This window comes from Antechinus flavipes, chromosome 4 (assembly GCF_016432865.1).
Source record: "Antechinus flavipes isolate AdamAnt ecotype Samford, QLD, Australia chromosome 4, AdamAnt_v2, whole genome shotgun sequence".
NCBI lineage: Eukaryota > Metazoa > Chordata > Mammalia > Dasyuromorphia > Dasyuridae > Antechinus > Antechinus flavipes.
The window spans coordinates 398,233,886-398,240,038 of record NC_067401.1 but is presented as its reverse complement, the minus strand read 5'-3'; positions in this window follow the sequence as shown (position 1 = coordinate 398,240,038).

Sequence of the window (6,153 nt, the reverse complement as noted above, 5' to 3'; positions counted from 1 at the left end):
ACCTAGCAGAGAGCTGAATTTAAGGGGAACTTTATGAGGACTGCACGAAGAGAAAAAAGGATTCCATTGCCAGGAATTACATTGCTAAACATGTGTCACTGCCATCATTTAGCATACATTCTTCCCTGGGAACTTGTGTGTGCAGGGGAAAAGTGTGGCCCATGATTACAGGGGAAGGTTTTTTGTTACTTCTGTTATTGGTATATCTTCCTGGTTAATTCTCTTTTCCCAAAGCTATTTCAGGTTACTGACTAATTACCAAATGGAAGCAGTTTAGTTGGGGTTTGTGAGCAAAAGTACTGGAAACCTCAGCTACTAAGGTTTGTTTCTAGATCCCTGAAGGGAGAAGTAATTAGATGAACTCTGAGCACCTGTTCAAATGTAACTAGATGACAGTAGAAAGAAAGCCAGGCATTTAAGAAAACCTGAATTCAAATCCAGTGGCAGATATTAATTAGCTGTACCACCCCTGAGCAAAACCTTTATCTCTGCTACTTCAATTTCCATGATTGCAAAATGGAGATAATAATAGAACCTCTTTCACATTGTGAGGATCAAAGAAGATAATATTTGTAAAGCAGTACAGTGCCTTTCACATAGAAGCTAAGTGCCTAATAAATGCTTGTTTCCTGCCTCCCTAGGGTATGTTACAAATGTATTTTTGTATTGTCATGGATGATCAACAATGATAAAAGAATTGTTCATTTATTAATGTGTGCTGATCTAAGGGTTGTGGGGGATACAAAGAAGACCAAGACATAGTTTTTGTCCTAGAGGACATTATAGTCTAAGAAAAGAAGATTACATGAAAAATATAATCTACATGAAATATCTACATGAAAAAATAAATACCTTGTAAAATAGGTAAATGACATATTGAATAGTACAGAAATTAAATGCCTACATAATTTTCTCCTTTCTTTCACCATGGTCATTAGCAATAGACATTTATTTATGGCCTACCAAGTATTTGTTCAACAATAGGTCCCAAGACCAAGCCCTCCTTGATCATTGTTTAGGCCTTGATTGGCTCAGAGAGAATATAAAAAGCAATTGTTTCTGTTTTGGCCAGAAACCATAAGGGTCTTTCCCTCCCAAATTGATATGTGTGTGTATGTGTGTTTTGGCTAGGTAAAAGAGACCATTCTCTACCTCATTATTTGCCTACTCTTAAACACTGATTGAGCATTGCTTCAGTCAAACAAACCTGTTAAAAACCTTAGCTTAAAAAGGTTAAGGTCTCCCACTGCATCCAGAGCCATTTCTTTTTGTTTTCTTTTATATCTTGCCACTCAACACAGATGTTTATGGAATTTGTGTGCAAGCACAAACATACTATCTGATTCTACTACCTCTAAATACTATTTACATTGGTTCTCAGAAAGTGGCTGGAGAAGAATATCTCTGTAACAATGACCATAGTTATTCAGCCATGGATCATGTGTCTTCCCAAATATAACTTTTATTATTTTAATTATTACTTTTTCATCATTACTGATATTTTACTTCATGCAGAAGATCAGATACATTGTGTAGTACAGGGATCAGCATTATCTTGAAGATGCAGCCAAAGAAGTCCTCAGAAAACTGACAAGAGTAAGGAAGGGTTGGATCTGACAATTGCATTGTATGAAAAGAAAACTACAAGGAAAATGATACCTTCCACACTCTGCCTTAGAAGCATGTTTTTCACAAACCTGTGAACATTGTACTTATCCTCTGTGCAAAAAGAACAATTTGAAGGCCTTAGGGATTCTGAAAAATAGTTTATTATTGCCAATTTTGGCCTCCTCAGCATCTTTTCTCTCTGCTATAGGATCATCAGAGACATGGCTCACTTGAAAGCTAAGGAAACAGAATGGTTTTAAAGGAAGAAGCAGTTTCTGATAGCTCTGGAAAGAGACTATTTTTATGATCATCATTTACTAAATATACCCCACAAGCATTTATTTTTAGTAGATTTTATTTTTTCATATAATTGATAACGACAAAACTTTTTAATAAAATAAATAATGAAAAAAGGGAAGCTCTAACAAACAATTCTGAGGTATCATCTCCAAAAAACAAAACAAAACAAGAAAATGATAAATGTTGGAGAGGATGTAGGAAATTTAGAACTATGCCCAAACAATAACAAACTATGCAGATTCTTTGATTCAGCAATACCATTACTAGGCCTGTATCCTTAAAATGTAGAGCAAAGAAAAATCTATCTAAAGCTGGATCAGTTGAATATGTGATTATTAGTCTCCTACATTCTAAAATCTTTGCACTTCTTTTTAAATAACATTTTCCCCAAGTTAAGACAATATTGTAGCATTTATTTTGCAAAATTTGGAGTTTTAATTTTTCTGCCTTCCTTCCTCCCCTCCATTATTCCTAAAAATGGTAGGCAATTTGGTATAGGATATGTATGTGCTATCATATGTTTCCATATCAGTCAAAATTATGAAACAGATCAAAAGAGGAAAAAAAATGAAAAAAAAAACAGTTAAAATATTCTTTGATCTGCATTCAGAGTCCATCAGTTCTTTGTCTGCCACTGATTCATTTGCCCCAGGTCTACTCCTTCTTGTTGGTATCTGGTCTGTGGGATGTAGTATGCACTGCACTAAAATGCCTTCCACTGTTGCTGTGGTGCAGCAGACCTTTTGTGATTATCTTCTAAGTTGTTTTAGGCTGAAAAATTATGTCACTCTTCTTTTGGTGGGTTCTGCCAAGCTAGAATTTATTAGGAGACATTGTTTAAGAAGATTTGGAGAGATTTGGGGAAGAGTTCAGGTGAGTCCTTTACTTTGCCATTTTGGATCCACTTCTCTCTCTCCCTTCAATGATTTTTGAGATCCTTTTAAAGCACTTTCATGAGTTCTTTCTGACTTCAGATCACTTCCCACTTTTCTTTAGGCTTTTGTCCATAGTTTTTTGACAGTTTTATCTTCTTCTAAGTTTGTGTCTTGGTCTTTCCTGTCACCATAATAACTTTCTATGGCAAAATTCTTCTTCTTCTTCTTCTTCTTCTTCTTCTTCTTCTTCTTCTTCTTCTTCCTCTCTTCTTCTTCTTCTTCTTCTTCTTCTCTTCCTCTTCCTCTTCCTCTTCCTCTTCCTCTTCTTCTTCTTCCTCTTCTTCCTCCTCTTCTTCTTCTTCCTCTTCTTCTTCCTCTTCTTCTTCCTCTTCTTCTTCTTCCTCCTCTTCTTCTTCTTCCTCTTCTTCTTCTTCTTCTTCTTCTTCTTCCTCTTCTCTTCTTCCTCCTCCTCCTCCTCCTCCTCCTCCTCCTCCTCCTCCTCCTCCTCTTCTTCTTCTCCTCCTCCTCCTCCTCCTCCTCCTTCCTCCTCCTCCTCCTCTTCTTCTTCTTCTTCTTCTTCTTCTTCTTCTTCTTCTTCTTCTTCTTCTTCTTCTTCTTCTTCTTCTTTTCTTTTTTGCTCATCTTTTCCCCGTCTTTTCCCCATTTCTTTTAAATTTGAGTTTTGCTCCCAGCATGTAAGAATTACTAGATTAGGCTTCTTATGCTGGAGGCTGTTGACCGTGGCTGTTTAGCTGGTGGTTCACTTACATTATCCTGAGGCTCCTGGGGGACCCTTATGTCTGATTCTGTGCTGACAAAGTGGAGTGGAGGTGACTGGTAGTGCTGGAGGCTGTAGGGGTCTGACAGCTTAACTAATGTTGAGCTGGGGTCCTAATGGTGATTTGTGGCATGTACTAAGGCTGTTTGGGTATTTCCTTCTTTCTAGGTACTATTTTAAGCTGTAATGGGTTAGCCTCTGGAAGCTGCCTATTTTCCTGGGGCTACACTGAAGTATATGGTGGTCCTTGCAGCTGGAGTCTCTGGATTCCCCTGGGTACAATGAGGCCTATGATGGGTCCTGGTGTCCCTATTCATTTGTTCCACCCAGGGGTTCAGGATCTCCTGCTTTCTTAGCAACTTCAAAAGCCTTCACATTTGTCTTGAATCAAGACTCAAGGAAATAATAGCATTCAATGAGAATTTACTTAATACCAGTGAGACTATACATACACAAATATATAAATATGCACATTTATAAGTACATTTAACTGTTTATTAATTTAATATCATATGTTTGTAGTTTTGTACAAGATTAATTCAAAAGAAGTAAAAGAAGATATAGGTTCATTTTTATTAAGAAGTAATGATGTGTTCTGCTTTCATTCTAGTTCAATCATGCTAAAAGTAGAGACTCAATAAATGTTAAATAACTAATGAAAGTTAAATAGGATACCTTGAAAATTTTTTCTGATTGTTTTACTGAATAATTTTTTCATCTCCTAATTTTGGTTGTTTGTAAGGAAGAACGGGTATAGTAACAAAGCCTAGTTTGAAGCTACTATTTTCCCTATAGGAAACTCAGGAATCCAAACAATTATCAGATAATCTCTTAGGAAATGAATTTGTATTAGTTTGCCTATATTTAACTGTTGAGAGTGTATAGATAGATAACATATAGACATAATTGTAACTTGGGCTAGAAAAGAGCAGCTCCTGCCCTGCTCCCTGCTCTTTTTCTGGAGTCAATGACATTTACTAAACACCTACCATATGACAGGCATTGTGCTAAATTTTGGACATACAAGAAAAGGTAAAAGAAAATTCCTTTCCTCAAGGAGTTCACAATCTAATAGGGAGACAAGTAAATAGATAAATGCCAGCAAACTGTATACAAGATAAATAGGAACTAATTAAAAGAGAAAGAAATTAGAATTTTAAAGTTTGGGGAAGGCTTCCTGTAGAAGATGAGATTTTAACTGAGAATTAAAGAAAGGAAGGGAAGCCAATAGGAAGAATTGAGAAGGGAGATCATTTCAGGCATGGGGGACAACCAGAGAAAATGCCAAGAAATAGAATATCTTTTTAAAGAATAGCCAGGAGGCCTATTGTTACTTGAATGTAAAGTGTAAGAAGATTGGTAAGGTATGAGACAGCCAGTTTAGGAAGGACTTTGAAAATCAGAGGATTTTGTAAATGCAAGAATGAGTCAGTAAGAAAATTCCTTCTCATACTGCAGAATAGCAATTGTTCTACATAGTGTGAAACGGGGATTGTGGGTGTGAGGACTATAGATTCTGTTAGGGCAGATTAGAATAAGATTGCCAAAGACTTCTCTGTTACCCACCATTTGGCATGTTGAATTTAGAGTCTGGTATCTCTGATGTTATGGTTTGGAGATAGGATAATGCTACAATTCTTTGTCTCTCCCCACAACCCACACTCCCACCTAGTTTTTCTTTGTATCACCAGATACTAAAACTCATCCTTGACTGAACAGGGGAGGGCACTTTCCCATCTCCTACCCAGTTATTAGTCTTGTCTTGGGAAGGAAGTACCCAAGGACTTAGGAGATGCTTGGTTCTGAGGTTTACATACTGGTGGAGGAGCTGCAGTTCTGAAGTAAGACAGCTTGCTGACAGGGCTTCAGGATTACTCATTTTACTGATATTCCCTGTACAAAGTCATACTTGCTTAACCTGTACTTGTGATACTAATTTGGAACTTTCTAATTTTAGTGGTACTCTAGTAGCAACTCTTCTGTTAGTTTGAGATTTTTTAGTGTTCTTTTTACTCCTTCTAAAATTCCAAGACACATTCTAAGATATTTTCTTCTATTCATCCCACCATTCCCCAATTAGTTACTAGCTATAATGATAAAATCACAAATCTGATTAGGAAAAGAATAGATAGGTAGATAGAGATATGAATAGGATTCTAGAGCTAGGATTAGGAAGAACTGAGTTTAAATTCAGCTAAAGATTCTAGTTTTGTGATCCTGGACAAGATGCTAAGGTTTTGTTTTCCTCAATTTCATCATTTGTGAAAAGATGATATAATAATACATTATTATTATTATAATAGTACATATATATTATATATTATATAATAGTACAAGTACCTAGATTTGCTATGAGGATAAAATCTGATAAAATTCATTAAGTGCTTAGCAAATTTTAAAGAGCTATGTAAATGTTAGCTATTAGCTATGGATATGGAAACAAATGCCAAAATAAATAGAAATAATTAACAAAAAGTTCTTTAAATGATTATTTCTTTTTTGTAGCTTCTTAAAACTTTGCTTACAATTTGTTTTTTCCCTGTTAATAGTATTTTATTTTTTCCAACCACATTTAAAAATAGTTTTCAACAT